Genomic DNA, 19795 nt, shown 5'->3' with positions numbered 1-19795 from the left:
ACGGTGGGTATAGAAACAGGTTAGAAACATAGTGTTGATAGACGGTATATAGGAGCACTATAATGCATGTTAACCACCGATGGTAGGTTTAGAAAAATACTGATAATAGACGGTATATAGGTGCACTGTATTATATGTTAACCACCGACGGTAGGCAGAGAAAAATAGTATTGATAGACGGTATATAGGAGTACTGTAATGCTTGTTAACCACCGATGGTAGGTATAGACAGGTACTGTTGATAGACGATATATAGGAGTACTGTATGGCATGTTAACCACCAACGGTAGTTATAGACAAATACTGTTGATAGACGGTATATAGGAGCACTATATTGTATGTTAACTACCAACAGTAGGTATAGACTAAAACTCTTGATAGACAGTATATAGGAGGACTATATTGCATGTTAACCACCGACGGTAGGTATAGACAAATACTGTTGATAGACGGTATATAGGAGCACTATATTGTATGTTAACTACCAACAGTAGGTATAGACTAAAACTCTTGATAGACGGTATATAGGAGCACTATATTGTATGTTAACCACCGACGGTAGGTATAGACAAATACTGTTGATAAACGGTATATACACATGTAGGAGCACTATATTGTATGTTAACTACCGACAGTAGGTATAGACAAATACTGTTGATAGACGGTATATAGGAGCACTATATTGTATGTTAACTACAAACAGTAGGTAAAGACTAAAACTCTTGATAGACGGTATATGTAATAGCACTATATCGTATGTTAATCACCGACGGTAGGTATAGACAAATACTGGTGATAGACGGTATATAGGAGCACTATATTGTATGTTAACTACCGACAGTAGGTATAGACAAATACGGTTGATAGACGGTATAAAGGAGCACTAAATTCTATGTTAACCACCGACAGTTGGTATAAAGAAATACTATTGAAAGACTGTATATAAAGGAGCACTATATTTTACGTTAACCACCGACGGTAGGTATAAAGAAATACTATTGAAAGACGGTATATAGGAGCACTATATTGTATGTTAACCACCGACGGTAGGTAAATTCAGATACTTCTGACAGACGGTATATATGAGCACTATATACGGACCATATAATACGTTATATTGACCATCGACGGTAGGTATAAATGAAAACTGTTGATAGACGGTTTATAGGAGCACTATATTGTATGTTAACCACCGACGGTAGGTATAAACATATACTGTTGATAGACGGTATATAGGAGCACTATATTGTATGTTAACCACCGACGGTAGGTATAGACTAAAACTGTTGATAGACAGTATATAGGAGGACTATATTGCATGTTAACCACCAACGATAGGTATAGACAAATACTGTTGATATACGGTATATAGGTGCACTGTATTGCATGTTAACCACCGATGGTGGGTATAGAAACAGGTTAGAAACATAGTGTTGATAGACGGTATATAGGAGCACTATAATGCATGTTAACCACCGATGGTAGGTTTAGAAAAATACTGATAATAGACGGTATATAGGAGCACTATATTGTATGTTAACTACCGACACTAGGTATAGACAAATACTGTTGATAGACGGTATATGGGAGCACTATATTGTATGTTAACCACCGACGGTAGGTATAGACAAATACTGTTGATAGACAGAACATAGGAGCACTATATTGTATGTTAACCACCGACGGTAGGTATAGACAAATACTGTTGATAGACGGTATCAAAGAGCACTATATTGTATGTTAACCACCGACGGTAGGCAGAGAAAATAGTATTGATAGACGGTATATAGGAGTACTGTAATGCTTGTTAACCACCGATGGTAGGTATAGACAGGTACTGTTGATAGACGATATATAGGAGTACTGTATGGCATGTTAACCACCAACGGTAGTTATAGACAAAAGGTATATAGGTGCACTGTATTATATGTTAACCACCGACGGTAGGCAGAGAAAAATAGTATTGATAGACGGTATATAGGAGTACTGTAATGCTTGTTAACCACCGATGGTAGGTATAGACAGGTACTGTTGATAGACGATATATAGGAGTACTGTATGGCATGTTAACCACCAAAGGTAGTTATAGACAAATACTGTTGATAGACGGTATATAGGAGCACTATATTGTATGTTAACTACCAACAGTAGGTATAGACTAAAACTCTTGATAGACAATATATAGGAGGACTATATTGCATGTTAACCACCGACGGTAGGTATAGACAAATACTGTTGATAGACGGTATATAGGAGCACTATATTGTATGTTAACTACCAACAGTAGGTATAGACTAAAACTCTTGATAGACGGTATATAGGAGCACTATATTGTATGTTAACCACCGACGGTAGGTATAGACAAATACTGTTGATAAACGGTATATACACATGTAGGAGCACTATATTGTATGTTAACTACCGACAGTAGGTATAGACAAATACTGTTGATAGACGGTATATAGGAGCACTATATTGTATGTTAACTACAAACAATAGGTAAAGACTAAAACTCTTGATAGACGGTATATGTAATAGCACTATATCGTATGTTAATTACCGACGGTAGGTATAGACAAATACTGGTGATAGACGGTATATAGGAGCACTATATTGTATGTTAACCACCGACGGTAGGTATAGACAAATACTGCTGATAGACGGTATATAGGAGCACTATATTGTATGTTAACTACAAACAGTAGGTATAGACTAAAACTCTTGATAGACGGTATATATAATAGCACTATATCGTATGTTAATCACCGACGGTAGGTATAGACAAATACTGGTGATAGACGGTATATAGGAGCACTATATTGTATGTTAACCACCGACGGTAGATACAGACAAATACTGTTGATATACGGTGTATAGGAGCACTATACTGTATGTTAACTACCGACAGTAGGTATAGACAAATACTGTTGATAGACGGTATATAGGAGCACTATATTGTATGTTAACCACCGACGGTAGGTATAGACAAATACTGTTGATATACGGTAAATAGGAGTACTGTATTGCATGTTAACCACCGACGGTAGGTATAGATAAATACTGTTGGTAGACGATATATAGGAGCACTGTATTGTTATTGGTTGCTGTCTTTGATATTGATTTTACGTTAATCGTTTCAGCATTAATCGGGCTGTTAGTTTTCGTTTTTCGTCACATCTAGTCAGGAATGGGTTTTAATAGCATTTTACATGAATACATATGTGTAACTCATGGCTGATTCACATTCGTTTGTCTTTGGTGGATAAGTTTCCCATTGGCAAACATGTAAAATTCGTATATAGAAAATATATACGTATAGATAATATATATATAATATAAAAAAGTAGATGTTGTATGACTGCCAATGAGACAACAGTAGTGTTTGTGGGACAGAATGACCCCAATTAAGGTGGACGTCTGACGCTGACGCCATATTCGAAAGTTGGCGCAGACGCCGACGACATATTTGGGCCTTAAAGCGGACGCCATAGTCGACCCTGAAATCAAGACGCAAAAGTTTTTCTGATTAATATAAATAGTATATCTTGGAGAATTCTTACAGTTGTTATAAACATGTATAAGCAGTTAATTATTTAAGAGGTAGAAGATTCTTTTCAGAATTATCACAGACTTATTACCTAGGGGTTGGGTAAGCGTTTATCAAAGACAAATTCTCGTCCATTTTCGAGAATATACCGTCCACTTTTAAGGGTATGACGTCACTTTAAAGGGTAGTCTGATGCAACATTAAGGTATAGCGTCCAAGTTTAAAGCTCAAATATGGCGTCGGTGTCTCGATGTCCGAATCATACGGTCCAACCTCAAATTCGCGTCCCGATTTCATAGTCGACCATGGCGTCCGCGTTAAGGCCCAAATATGGCGTCGGCGTTCACACCCAGGTCCCAATATAGCGTTAGCGTCCGACGTCCACCTTTATGGGTTCATTTTGTCCCACAAACACTACTGACAACTCTCCACAAGAGACCAAAATGGCACAGAAATTAACAACTATAGGTCACCGTACGGCCTTCAACAATGAGCACAGCCCATACCGCATAGTCACCTATAACAAGTCCCGAAATGACAATGTGAAACAATTGAAACGAAAAAACTAACGACCTAATTTATATACAAAAAATGAACGAAAAACAAATATGTAACATATAAACAAACGACAACCACTGAATTACAGTCTCCTAACTTGGGACAGGCACATACATAGAGAATGTGGCGGGGTTAAACATGTTAGCGGAATCCCAAACCTCCAATAATCTGGGACTATGGTGTAACAGTACAACATAAGAACGAACTATAAAAATCAGTTGAAAAAGGCTTACTCATCAGATGGAAAAAAATACAAATATATAAGATCCATACAATACATACAGACCATATATCGAAACCAATATATACTAAGCATTCAGCCAATCAAACAAAATGCATCTTAGAACCAAAGATCATTTTCACACTGTATATGGGTTAGAGATCTTAAAACAAATTAGACCCATAGATAAAGCATACAGAAAATGCATACAGACTGTATATAAGAGCCACAGGCAGTGAAACACTTTATCTTGCAGTAACAGGCAAAACATACAGACTTTTATTTCAACTTGGAACAACTTACAATGCATACATACTGTGTCTCTGATCCATAGACAGTGTTAACCGACTAAATCTAAGATATACCGACAATAGAAGTATCTTAAACTCATAGTCAAAGCATATAAACAATGTATAAAGACTAAGAACGACGTACAATACATAAACTTAATTTAATTTACAACAAAGAAAATGCATACAGACTGTATCTGGGAAGCACAGACAATGCATTGACTGTGTGTAATCAAAGAACCTGTGTGAGCACGCTCACATACTTCACAGCCCGACATTGTCACTAAGCAAACAAAATTTCAACAGATTATTTAGTTCAAACACGCATGAAATTCTGTTACAAGTGTAATTTCAGAAGATATGCAGAAGTATATTTAGGCCGAAATTCTAAGTTCAGAAGGCATAGTTCCTAATTCCTAACAAGAGTACACACGTTGAAATTTCTCTCCTTATTTATGTTGATAGACCCAAATATAAAGTTTTACTACAATTATCACATAAACTTATTAATAACATGACCAAAGAAAATGAGATCAAGGTCATATGACCAAAATGAGGAATACATTTACACCTTACAATCATTCAATACAAATCAGGTCAAGGTCAGATGACACTTGGCACAAAAACTAAACACTGAACAATGAACCTCGAAAATGAGGTCAAGGTCAAATGAGACTTGCGAGGCTGACATCATAAGATATTTCCAGATACCAAATAAAGTTGACCTATTGCATATAGTATTAGAAAAAACGAACAAAACTCAAAAGCTTAACTTTGACCATTGAACCAAGGAAATGAGGTCAAGATCAGATGACACCTGCCAGTTGGACATGTACACCTTACAATCCTTCCATACACCAAATATACAAGACATATTTCATATAGTATCTGAGATATAGACTTGACCACCAAAAACTTAACCCTTTTTACTGATCCATGAAATGATGGCGAGGTCAAGTGAAAACTGTCTGATGGGCATGCTGACCAAGGTACGCAAGTACTAAACATAGTTACCCATAATATGAGAGAAATTACAAAAACTCTTAACTTTTTTTCAAGTAGTCACTGAACCATGAAAATGAGTTCAAGGACAATGGACATGTGACAGACGGAAACTTCCAAACTTAAGGCATCTGTATTTAAAGTATGGAGCATCCAGGTCGTTCGCCGTCTAAAATATAAAGCTTTTAAGAAGTGAACTAACGCTGTCGCCGCCGCCGCCGGATCACCATTCCTATGTCGAGCTTTCTGCGACAAAAGTCGCAGGCTCGACAAAAACAAGAATGTGTCCATCGTACACCGTTCCCCACTTGCCCTATCATTATCTTTGTTCAGTGGACCGTGAAATAGGGGAAAAAAACCTTTTTTGGCATTAAGCTTAGAAAAAAACATATTATTGGAAACATATGTACTAAGTTTCAAGTTTATTGGACCTGACCTTCAACAAAAACTACCTTGACCAAAACATTTAACCTGAAGCGAGAAAACGGACGAAGGAGCAGACGCATAGACCGGAAAACTAATGCCCATTTACTATCGTAGGTGGGGCATAAAAAAATTAATCATGATTTTCTGCCAATATGCACATTTACATAGCATGTCCTAACTATCTAAAAAATTCATGAAACTCTGTTGTGGTCTTTAGACAGATTTTATGACAAACTGTTGTAGGAGTATATAGAAAATCAATGAATTGATAATTTCATAATTTCCTCATTATCTACAAAGATTTATAAAACTCTGTTATGTGGTTTCAGAGGAGTTGCAATAACGAGAACAGGACTGACAGACCGATGGATCAAAAACATTGTACCATAAAGAACTTTGTTTGGTTTGGTATAATAAAGGGTCTGCTAAATAATGTAAGGCTGAGATAAATTAGTCATTTGGTCACACCAGTTTTTTGGCGAGGTTCGTTTTGTTCAGTCTGTGATGTTCTTTGTTGTGTTTTGCATTCTGTTGTTTGTTTTTTAATCTTTCTTTTTTTTCCCGTGGTTTTGTCAGTTTATTATTGACTTATGTGTTTGAATAAGCCTTTAGTATATTTCGCCTCTCTCTTCGGTCAATTTGATTATGTGGGACATACAGATTTAGACCCAAACTTGTCTCTGATTGTTTCGTGATTATTGCAGATGTAAATCATACTATAAAATTGAGTATGGAAATGGGGAATGTGTCAAGGAGACAACAACCCGACCATAGAGCAGACAACAGCCGAAGGCCACCGATAGATCTTCAATGTAGCGAGAAACTCCCGCACCCGGAGGTGTCCGTCAGCTGGCCCCTAAACAAATATGTATACTAGTTCAGTGATAATAGACGTCATATTAAGCTCCGAATTATACACAAGAAACTAAAATTATAAATCATACAAGACTAACAAAGGTCAGAGGCTCCTAACTTGGGACAGGCGCAAAATTGCAGCGGGATTAAACATGTTTTTTGAGATCTCAACCCTCCCCTATACCTGTAGCCAATGTAGAAAAAACAAACGCGAAACAATACGCACAGTAAAACTCAGTTTAAGAGAAGTCCGAGTCCGATGTCAGAATATGAAACAAAAGAAAATTAACAAAATGACAATAATACATAAATAACAACAGACTACTAGCAGTTATTGACATGCCAGAACCAGACCTTAATTAAACTGATTGAAAGATTATGTCTTCATCATATGAATATCAGGCACAATCCCTCCTGTTAGGGGTTTAGTATTATACCGTCATGAAATATACAACCCTCTTATTTACAATATCATTTGATCAACACCTATTTACAAGGGTCTATTTGATATGATTTTTCTCATTGTTGAAGGCTGTATGGTTGCATATAACTGCTTACATCCACTTTATTTGAACTTGAGTGGATACATGTAGGCGTCTCATTGGCAATCATACCACATCTCCGTATTTTTACAGTATTGTATCAGTACTGTTATCTAATAACAGGACAAAACAAGACAGCAATTTGCCAAAACTAAAGACATACATACTTGATTTTACTTCTCTAAAGATATAAACAAAATTTTCATAGTTCGTATCTGAACATGTACACAGCCATGGGAATTTTAAGGGACTATATTTCAGTGTGCATATATTTAGTAGCTAATCTAGTTACTTCCTGTTTATCAGACCGGTACCTTAGAAAAGAATTGTGACAATATATCCAATCTTTTCAAAAACCAAAGACTAACGTCACTAGGAGCAGCAGTTAGTTGTCATAGATACTCTAGATAGAAAGATAATCTGCCACTTTTATAAAAGAGACTACACATAGTTTTTGAAAGGGTATAATCGGTTTGTGCCGAAATTACTTTCTTTAGTACAGAAACTCATTTGTGCTAAATGGTAATCTCCACCCACATTTAGGACTGGCAGTTATTTGTAGTTTTTATCAACAGCTTGCACTTTTTCTAAATTATATTTGCTTCTTTTAAGACTGACCAAAACTGTTTTTTTACCATTGTGGTTTGATTAAGGTAGTGTATATCAAACAGCTGTTGGAAATATTTTGGACAACCCTCTTATTTACAATATCATTTGATCAACACCTAGTGGTCTTTGGTGGTATCTCGCATAACATTAATAAGGTCTTTTTTAAAAGGCAACTTGAAATTATTGGTCCCATATCTATGTGCTATAGCAAATGTATGGGCTGCTGATCTGCATATATGATAGCAAGATATTCTTATGTTTTCAATGACCCCTTATTTCTTCACTCCACTTTATAAGATAGAAATAAATGTTATTCCATATTTTATTGTTTTTTTTAAAGGTATCATAATTTAGACATAAAGACAAAACTAAGCACAGTGAAAAAAGTCTACTCTGTCCTGTAAAGTTTGAGATGTTTTTGTTGTTCAATCTTTGTCACTTGTATGGAAACACTAAATCTTGATAACCTACAACAGAAATATTATCACTTTTATTTCAATTCAATTGTTGCAGTTATCATGCATGTAATAGAGAAAATGATAAATTAGACCAGATCTCCACATTAATAATATCAAAACTAGAGGCTTCAAAGAGCCTGTGTCACTCACATGATACTTTTATTTACAATTGATGCATGATACAGAAATTGTCCATACCAACCGTCAGTGTTTACAATACAATACAGTACTTCTATACACTGTCTGTATACAGTATTTGTTGGATTTTGTCCATACCTATCGTCGATGTTTGACATAAAATACAATACTCCTATATACCGTATATCAACAGTATTTGTCTATACCTACCGTCGGTGGTTAACATACAATACAGTCCTCCTATATACCGTCTACCAACAGTATTTGTCTATACCTACCGTCAGTGGTTAATATACGATATAGTACTCATTTGCACCGTCCATCAACAGTATTTGTCTACACCTACCATCGGTGGTTAACATGCAATAAAGTGCTCCTATATACCGTCTATCAACAGTATTTGTCTATACCTACCGTCGGTGGTTAACATACAATATAGTGCTCCCATTAACCGTCTATCAACAGTATTTGTCTATACCTACTGTCGGTAGTTAACATACAATATAGTGCTCCTATATACCGTCTATCAACAGTATATGTCTATACCTACCGTCGGTGGTTAACATACAATATAGTGCTCCCATAAACCATCTATCAAAAGTATTTGTCTATACCTACTGTCGGTAGTTAACATACAATATAGTGCTCCTACATACCGTTTATCAACAGTATGTGTCTATACCTACTGTTGGTAGTTAACATACAATATAGTGCTCCTTTATACTGTCTATCAACAGTATTTGTCTATACCTACCGTCGGTAGTTAACATACAATATAGTGCTCCTATATACCGTCTATCAACAGTATTTGTCTATACCTACTGTCGGTAGTTAACATACAATATAGTGCTCCCATATACCGTTTATCAACAGTATTTGTCTATACCTACCGTCGGTAGTTAACATACAATATAGTGCTCCTATATACCATCTATCAACAGAATTTGTCTATACCTACCGTTGGTGGTTAACATACAATATAGTGCTCCTATATACTGTCTATCAACAGTATTTGTCTATACCTACCGTCGGTGGTTAACATACAATATAGTGCTCTTTGATACCGTCTATCAACAGTATCTGTCTATACCTACTGTCGGTAGTTGCTCCTATATACCGTCTATCATCAGTATTTTTCTATACCTACCGTCGGTGGTTAACATACAATATAGTGCTCCTATATACCGTCTATCAACAGTATTTGTCTATACCTACCGTCGGTAGTTAACATACAATTTAGTGCTCCTATTTACCGTGTATCAACAGTATGTGTCTATACCTACTGTCGGTAGTTAACATACAATATAGTGCTCCTATATACCATATATCAACAGTATATGTCTATACCTACCGTCGGTGGTTAATATACAATATAGTGCTCCCATAAACTGTCTATCAACAGTATTTGTCTATACCTACTGTCGGTAGTTAACATACAATATAGTGCTCCTATATACCATCTATCAACAGTATATGTCTATACCTACCGTCGGTAGTTAACATACAATATAGTGCTCCTATATACCGTCTATCACCAGTATTTGTCTATACCTACCGTCGGTAGTTAACATACAATATAGTGCTCCTATATACCGTCTATCGCCAGTATTTGTCTATACCTACCGTCGGTGATTAACATACGATATAGTGCTATTACATATACCGTCTATCAAGAGTTTTAGTCTTTACCTACTGTTGGTAGTTAACATACAATATAGTGCTCCTATATACCGTCTATCAACAGTATTTGTCTATACCTACTGTCGGTTGTTAACATACAATATAGTGCTCCTATATACCGTCTATCAACAGTTTTAGTCTATACCTACTGTTGGTATTTAACATACAAAATAGTGCTCCTATATACCGTCTATCAACAGTATTTGTCTATACCTACCGTCGGTGGTTAACATGCAATATAGTCCTCCTACATACTGTCTATCAACAGTATTTGTCTATACCTACCGTTGGTGGTTAACATGCCATACAGTACTCCTATATACCGTATTCCTATATACCGTATACCAACAGTACCTGTCTATACCTACCCTCGGTGTTTAACAAGCATTACAGTGCTCCTATTTACCGTGTATCAACAGTATGTGTCTATACCTACTGTCGGTAGTTAACATACAATATAGTGCTCCTATATACCATATATCAACAGTATATGTCTATACCTACCGTCGGTGGTTAATATACAATATAGTGCTCCCATAAACCGTCTATCAACAGTATTTGTCTATACCTACTGTCGGTAGTTAACATACAATATAGTGCTCCTATATACCGTCTATCAACAGTATTTGTCTATACCTACTGTCGGTTGTTAACATACAATATAGTGCTCCTATATACCGTCTATCAACAGTTTTAGTCTATACCTACTGTTGGTATTTAACATACAAAATAGTGCTCCTATATACCGTCTATCAACAGTATTTGTCTATACCTACCGTCGGTGGTTAACATGCAATATAGTCCTCCTACATACTGTCTATCAACAGTATTTGTCTATACCTACCGTTGGTGGTTAACATGCCATACAGTACTCCTATATACCGTATTCCTATATACCGTATACCAACAGTACCTGTCTATACCTACCCTCGGTGTTTAACAAGCATTACAGTGTTCCTATTTACCGTGTATCAACAGTATGTGTCTATACCTACTGTTGGTAGTTAACATACAATATAGTGCTCCTTTATACTGTCTATCAACAGTATTTGTCTATACCTACCGTCGGTAGTTAACATACAATATAGTGCTCCTATATACCATCTATCAACAGAATTTGTCTATACCTACCGTTGGTGGTTAACATACAATATAGTGCTCTCATAAACTGTCTCTCAATAGTATTTGTCTATACCTACCGTTGGTGGTTATTATACAATATAGTGCTCCTATATACCGTCTATCAACAGTATTTGTCTATACCTACTGTCGGTAGTTAACATACAATATAGTGCTCCCATATACCGTTTATCAACAGTATTTGTCTATACCTACCGTCGGTAGTTAACATACAATATAGTGCTCCTATTATACCATCTATCAACAGAATTTGTCTATACCTACCGTTGGTGGTTAACATACAATATAGTGCTCCTATATACCATCTATCAACAGAATTTGTCTATACCTACCGTTGGTGGTTAACATACAATATAGTGCTCCTATATACCGTCTATCAACAGTATTTGTCTATACCTACTGTCGGTAGTTAACATACAATATAGTGCTCCCATATACCGTTTATCAACAGTATTTGTCTATACCTACCGTCGCTGGTTAACATACAATATAGTGCTCTTTGATACCGTCTATCAACAGTATCTGTCTATACCTACTGTCGGTAGTTGCTCCTATATACCGTCTATCACCAGTATTTTTCTATACCTACCGTCGGTGGTTAACATACAATATAGTGCTCCTTTATACCGTCTATCAACAGTATTTGTCTATAACTACCGTCGGTAGCTAACATACAATATAGTGCTCCTATATACCGTGTATCAACAGTATGTGTCTATATCTACTGTCGGTAGTTAACATACAATACAGTACTCCTATATACCATATATCAACAGTATATGTCTATACCTACCGTCGGTGGTTAATATACAATATAGTGCTCCCATAAACCGTCTATCAACAGTATTTGTCTATACCTACTTTCGGTAGTTAACATACAATATAGTGCTCCTATATACCATCTATCAACAGTATATGTCTATACCTACCGTCGGTGGTTAACATACAATATAGTGCTCCTATATACTGTCTATCAACAGTATTTGTCTATACCTACCGTCGGTGGTTAACATACAATATAGTGCTCTTTGATACCGTCTATCAACAGTATCTGTCTATACCTACTGTCGGTAGTTGCTCCTATATACCGTCTATCATCAGTATTTTTCTATACCTACCGTCGGTGGTTAACATACAATATAGTGCTCCTATATACCGTCTATCAACAGTATTTGTCTATACCTACCGTCGGTAGTTAAAATACAATATAGTGCTCCTATTTACCGTGTATCAACAGTATGTGTCTATACCTACTGTCGGTAGTTAACATACAATATAGTGCTCCTATATACCATATATCAACAGTATATGTCTATACCTACCGTCGGTGGTTAATATACAATATAGTGCTCCCATAAACTGTCTATCAATAGTATTTGTCTATACCTACTGTCGGTAGTTAACATACAATATAGTGCTCCTATATACCATCTATCAACAGTATATGTCTATAGCTACCGTCGGTAGTTAACATACAATATAGTGCTCCTATATACCGTCTATCACCAGTATTTGTCTATACCTACCGTCGGTAGTTAACATACAATATAGTGCTCCTATATACCGTCTATCGCCAGTATTTGTCTATACCTACCGTCGGTGATTAACATACGATATAGTGCTATTACATATACCGTCTATCAAGAGTTTTAGTCTTTACCTACTGTTGGTAGTTAACATACAATATAGTGCTCCTATATACCGTCTATCAACAGTATTTGTCTATACCTACTGTCGGTTGTTAACATACAATATAGTGCTCCTATATACCGTCTATCAACAGTTTTAGTCTATACCTACTGTTGGTATTTAACATACAAAATAGTGCTCCTATATACCGTCTATCAACAGTATTTGTCTATACCTACCGTCGGTGGTTAACAAGCAATATAGTCCTCCTACATACTGTCTATCAACAGCATTTGTCTATACCTACCGTTAGTGGTTAACATGCCATACAGTACTCCTATATACCGTATTCCTATATACCGTATACCAACAGTACCTGTCTATACCTACCCTCGGTGTTTAACAAGCATTACAGTGCTCCTATTTACCGTGTATCAACAGTATGTGTCTATACCTACTGTCGGTAGTTAACATACAATATAGTGCTCCTATATACCATATATCAACAGTATATGTCTATACCTACCGTCGGTGGTTAATATACAATACAGTGCTCCCATAAACCGTCTATCAACAGTATTTGTCTATACCTACTGTCGGTAGTTAACATACAATATAGTGCTCCTATATACCATCTATCAACAGTATATGTCTATACCTACCGTCGGTGGTTAACATACAATATAATGCTCCTATATACCGTCTATCAACAGTATTTGTCTATACCTACTGTCGGTAGTTAACATAGAATATAGTGCTCCTATATACCGTCTATCAACAGTATTTGTCTATACCTACCGTCGGTGGTTAACATACAATATAGTGCTCCTACAATGTATATACCGTCTATCAACAGTATTTGTCTATACCTACTGTCGGTAGTTCACATAGAATATAGTGCTTCTATATACCGTCTATCAACAGTATTTGTCTATACCTACCGTCGGTGGTTAACATACAATATAGTGCTCCTACAATGTATATACCGTCTATCAACAGTATTTGTCTATACCTACCGTCGGTGGTTAACATACAACATAGTGCTCCCATACACCGTCTATCAACAGTATTTGTCTATACCTACTGTCGGTAGTTAACATACAATATAGTGCTCCTAAATACCGTCTATCAACAGTATTTGTCTATACCTACCGTCGGTAGTTAACATACAATATAGTGCTCCTATATACCGTCTATCAACAGTATTTGTCTATACCTACCGTCAGTGGTTAAGATACGATATAGTGCTCCTATATACCGTCTATCAACAGTATATGTCTATACCTACTGTCGGTGGTTAACATACAATATAGTGCTCCCATAAACCGTCTGTCAACAGTATTTGTCTATACCTACTGTCGGTAGTTAACATACAATATAGTGCTTCTATATACCGTCTATCAACAGTATTTGTCTATACCTACCGTCGGTGGTTAACATACAATATAGTGCTTCCATATACCGTCTATCAACAGTATTTGTCTATACCTAGTGTCGGTAGTTAACATACAATATAGTGCTCCTATATACCGTCTATCAGCAGTATTAGTCTATACCTACCGTCGATGGTTAACATACAATATAGTGCTCCTATATACCGTCTATCAACATTATTTGTCTATACCTACCGTCGGTGGTTAACATACAATATAGTGCTCCTATATACCGTCTATCAACAGTATTTGTCTATACCTACCGTCGGTGGTTAACATACAATATAGTGCTCCTATATACCGTCTATCAACAGTATTTGTCTATACCTACCGTCAGTGGTTAACATACAATATAGTGCTCCTATATACCGTCTATCAACAGTATATGTCTATACCTACCGTTGGTGGTTAACATACAATATAGTGCTCCCATAAACCATCTATCAACAGTATTTGTCTATACCTACTGTCGGTAGTTAACATACAATATAGTGCTTCTATATACCATCTATCAACAGTATTTGTCTATACCTACCGTCGGTGGTTAACATACAATATAGTGCTCCTATATACCGTCTATCAACAGTATTTGTCTATACCTACCGTCGGTAGTTAACATACAATATAGTGCTCCTATATACCGTCTATCAACAGTATATGTCTATACCTACCGTCGGTAGTTAACATACAATATAGTGCTCCTATATACCGTCTATCAACAGTATTTGTCTATACCTACCGTCGGTGGTTAACATACAATTTAGTGCTCCTATATACTGTCTATCACCAGTATTTGTCTATACCTACCGTCAGTGGTTAACATGGAATATAGTGCTCCTATATACCGTCTATCAACAGTATTTGTTTATACCTACTGGCGGAGGTTAACATAGAATATAGTGCTCCTATATACCAAGAGGGATAACGGATCTGCATCTAGAATTTATCATGCTGCCCTTTTTTTTGGATTTTTAAAATTCTTGTTATCCCTCAATTTTTACATTCATCCCAAATAATACAACAGTAGTCAATTAGGGGCAGAACACCCATTGTATTATGTTTTCTTGAAAGTTATATAAAAAAAATGTATTTAAGAAAGATGGTATATTCTGGATGATATATTAGCACAACCTTGGTCAATTTGATTTCTCCAGTTACTTAGTGGGCTGTCAATTTTGAAACTAATATTTTTTCACTTGAAGAATTTTGTAATTTATTATCAAGTTTGGTTGAAAAGTCTGAATAGTTTCTGCTTTGTTCCAGTAATCAAACATTTTGTTTCATTTGCATCTATGAACATGTTATTCATTTTACACCACTCTTCAACCCTGTATAAATCTTCTTGAACATCATCATTTATATTTTCTAGATGTTTCCCCCTGATTTATGAATAGTGGTGTCATCAGCATATACAACGATATAGGTCTGTTTCACAATTTTTAATGCATAAGGGAAGGTCATTTATAAATAGCACAAACAATAGAGGACAAGGTATAGAACATTGGGGAACACCAAATTTTACATGTTGTTGTTCAGAGTTAACACTACAAATGTATACCTTTTGTTATTCAGGTACGACTTAAAAACACTAACAGTAGTCTCACTAAATCCATACATGTCGAGCTTTAAACAAAGAAAATCATATTCTACCAAATCAAAATCTTTTTTTTAAATCTTAATAAAATTGCTAGGTTTAAATTACCATCTTTCATTTCTTGCAACCCTGTGTCAATGATATTAAATAAATGTCAAGCTCAATCCAGTATATATATGTATTCCAAGTTATGGACAAATGATAATGCTATTAAAAATACCAAATCATAACCAGTGCTTTTCTCTTTTTCTATTTACAGTATATGACTAGGTAATAATGATTACTTTTTTCAACTATTTTCATACTTTTTTGTTTCCTCTGCTTTTGTATCAAGGGCATAATTGTTTATGGCAAACTAAGCATCTGCATAATCAAACTATTCCTAACTATACTCTACCTCAAATTCTGGAAACTGCAAAATTTTTGTCATAGCAGTCTTATGGTAGCTGAACTATTTCTTTTTTTTGTAAATCTGGATTAATAAGTCTTTTGTCACATTCTGGGGCTATAGAAAAAAAAACATTACAGAATTATCAAAATTATGTGTGTATAATGTTTGTGTACAGTCATTCAACTAAAAAAGGACAAAAATTATTTTTTTGTGTATAAATAAATAATTGTGATTTTAATGTCTTAATATTATAAAAAAAACTTCAAAAGATTAAATTTAAATTATAATCTAAACATGAAAGAGCACATATAAATCAATCTTTTACTCAGATTTATATCTAAAACCAGTTATAACTAGCTATAATATCTTTGACTTCACAAATATCATCATCTAATTTTACAAATCAGTATTTATTTGGTGGCACTTCCTGCACCCTAAGTATGTTATGCCTTAGGTTTAATTTTGATGCAATCACATTTCAGAAGGTACATGTCTTGAACTGTTTTAATGAATAAATTACAGTTTTAAACTCAGTTTAGGCTGACCTGAGGTCAATAGTCTTAAACAATGTCATCAAACTATCAGTTTTACTGTAATATATTGATATTGTGACATTTATGGGAAAGAGCATATGAGTTAGTCATATTGGTCAATACAATGGAAAGTTTATAGCTGAGACTACTATAACACTATGTGTTATACTAGTATTCTCGGTTTATAACTATGTTAATGTCAATTATATACATGACATAATAATTAAATCATTTAAAAAACTATTCCACAGATTTCTCTCAAATCATGTTTACATTTTTTTAGAGAAGAGTCTGTCTGAAATATATTCAGGGGTAGTCCAAATAATTATGACTTCTTAAAAAGCTATATTATGGGGGAAAAAGGGGAGTGTCCTATTATGTTTTTTTTCATACAGGAGGAAGACGTCAAGGCAAAAAAAACCCCAACAAAACAAAATAAAATAATAGCCTGTCAAGACGTCCTTATATCATAAAAATTTGGTCTAATTTTGGGATAATACATTTAACTTCCTTTGATGTCTGGGAGGGGATAAGTTTTGACGATTAATTATTCTTGAAACTAAAACAATAATTATTTCTTATTGTTACTTTGTTAAGCGAGCGAGATGTGTGGTTCTCGAGTTATTTATAAAAAAAAGGGGGGGGTGTTACTATATCAAATTTACCCAGTTTGGAGACAATAAATATTTAAAATCTAACCATAAACTCCAATGTTCCTGCTTTTTTTTTAGCAGAACAAACACGATGGCATTCTCGTCTCTGTTGTAATCAATAGTTAACTCATTTCTTCTTCCAGGTTATTTAATTCTTAATCAATTATGATTATCAGCTGTCTATCTATTTACCAGTTTATGTTAAACTGGTCCGTAATTCCATCGTAGTGTATCGATAACTGAACACAACAAGGATCCAGTTTATTAAACGTATATAATATACAAGGTTCCTGAGTCAGTAACCGTAACTATCACCGTGCTTTGTGCGCATGCGCAAGAAACACCAACAATAAGGATAAAACAGGGTATACAGTTCCGTAATTTCGTGTATTTTTCTTATCTTCATACTAAAGAGCTCCAAAAGTAGGCGTGCTTAGGTGCACTGGGCGGGTCTAAAAACCGACTCTCGGTGGTTAACGTCTCTCGATGGTTAACTTTAAGGCACACGCTTCACATGAATAAGGAGAGTTTTACAAATAATGTGAATACACAGATCCTCCATCCTATTTATATTTTGCTGGAAATGTTGCAGTTTTCATCATTTCTGTTTTGATTCTGCTCACAACATTCCATTTTTTCTATAATTCCGATTTAAATATGTGGAACCCGCAATAAAAATAGATGGCCTCAATGATCTAATAGCAACGCAAAAAATTCCGTTATCCTGAGTTCTACGATGTTACATTAGCCTGGGATCCGGTCCAATCTAGCTGCGCGTCGTAAGGTCAAGATTAGCCAGGATCCCAGTCTAAATTAATGTTACATAAACCAACCAAATCACACATATACAGAACTTTGCGCTCAAATGTAATTCTTGGTGAAGTATACGGGTAACTTCGTTTACGGAAATTTATACACACTTTATAACTAACATATTACCTGGCTTTTACATATTCACGTTTTTTTATGCTGAACTGTAGTCGAATTCAATTCTATACATTTTTTTTTACATGAAGCAATAGGAGTAAGAATATTTATTTAACCAGCATCACAATGAACAAAATTATTTACCGGTATTTTTGTGAAATTTCAGTTCGATAGGTTATCAATTAGAGAAATTTTGGTAAGTATTACTTATTTATGTTAAGGTTCTACTGATGTGCTTCTCTAGACCTGTTTGACGGTCCGTTTTATCCCATTTATCTCAATACTATGTCCGATGACAGGAATGTCAACTCGACCTATTCGTGTCGAAATGAAAAATTCAACGGTTCATGCATTATTTTTGTATAATTTGATAACCAATCACATTCACGTTGCATGTTTGCATGAAAATGGTTATGTACATGTATTAGTGAATTGTAAGGGCGATGCAGCATGCGAGGTCAGTGCGCGATCACGTGACATTATTATTTGTAAACAAACATGCTCCCCGTGTAACACGTGTCTGAATTATCCTTTCAAAGTGTTATGACTCTTTCAATCACTATTTTATGATATTTTTGTTTTTGTTTTTAGGTTTGCATATCAGTAGTCCAAGTGAATTGTAGAAATAGTTCCGAGTTTTTTTTTTGTTTTTTTTTGATAGCCTATAGAATTAGAAGGTAAGTCTACATAAGTTATATTTACATGTAACTAAAGTCTAAAAAGATGACTCCACTTTCCCTCTATATATTAAAACCCGCTTACCAATTTAAAAAGCATTTGCTCCCCTTGAACGCTAATTTGTCATTTCCCTTTAAATTTGCTCAAAAGTCATACTTATAGTCCATTTACATTACTAAGATGTCAAAGAACAAATGTATGAAATATTTAATCGCCGAAAATCTCTAAAGACAAGTAGTTGAGATTTCCCAAATTGCAAAAGTCGTAGGAATATTGTTTGTCGTCAATACGTAGTCAACTACGTATCTATATGTCAGTAGTCTATTATATATAATGTGAATACACAGAACCCCCATCCAATTACGGTTATTTTTGGAAAACAAATAGTGTGATTTGTCAAATTCAGCTGATTTTTTAATCGTCTGGAAAAAAGTGTACATTTTATGAGGGGGGATAATCCCGAGCTTAAAAACACCCGATCCCGGAGTCCCG

The 19795-nt window shown here is 35.3% G+C and overlaps 1 long non-coding RNA gene across 1 annotated transcript; it reads right to left on the bottom strand.

Annotated features, from left to right (window-relative positions):
- Positions 1-8353: 8353 nt before the first annotated feature.
- Positions 8354-18030, bottom strand: LOC143056638 (uncharacterized). The gene is made up of 3 exons (XR_012972433.1): positions 17745-18030; positions 16519-16626; positions 8354-8516 (listed from the first exon to the last, which is right to left on the bottom strand). It is a non-coding gene; the product is annotated as an uncharacterized LOC143056638 (long non-coding RNA).
- Positions 18031-19795: the final 1765 nt, after the last annotated feature.

This window comes from Mytilus galloprovincialis, chromosome 13 (genome assembly GCF_965363235.1).
Source record: "Mytilus galloprovincialis chromosome 13, xbMytGall1.hap1.1, whole genome shotgun sequence".
In the NCBI taxonomy this organism is placed as follows: domain Eukaryota; kingdom Metazoa; phylum Mollusca; class Bivalvia; order Mytilida; family Mytilidae; genus Mytilus; species Mytilus galloprovincialis.
Note: the sequence above shows the minus strand (reverse complement) of the source record. Positions and strands in the feature narration are given on the sequence as shown.